Here is a 329-nt window from a genome sequence, read left to right as displayed (position 1 = left end):
GAAAATTATACTTGCTGCAAGTATAATTTTCTCTCTTATATAGCCAGACTTATGAGAAATCTAAAAGTAGTTGCATCTACCACATGGGAGTATGTCTCCTCATAATCTATTACTGGTCTTTGTGAGAATCCTTGTGCAACATCAGCTTTATATCTCACGATTTCTATTCCTCACAAGACCCATTTATATGCACTGGTTTTAACATCATAAGGCGTCTTAATCATATGGTCAAATACGTCTTTCTTCTTTAAACTATTTAACCCCACATTTCCATTCAATCCAATCTGTTCTACGAGTGCGCACTCTTATATTAACGTGGGTTCATGATC

Source organism: Brassica oleracea, chromosome C6 (assembly GCF_000695525.1).
Source record: "Brassica oleracea var. oleracea cultivar TO1000 chromosome C6, BOL, whole genome shotgun sequence".
Lineage (NCBI taxonomy): Eukaryota > Viridiplantae > Streptophyta > Magnoliopsida > Brassicales > Brassicaceae > Brassica > Brassica oleracea.
This window is presented reverse-complemented; position numbering follows the sequence as displayed.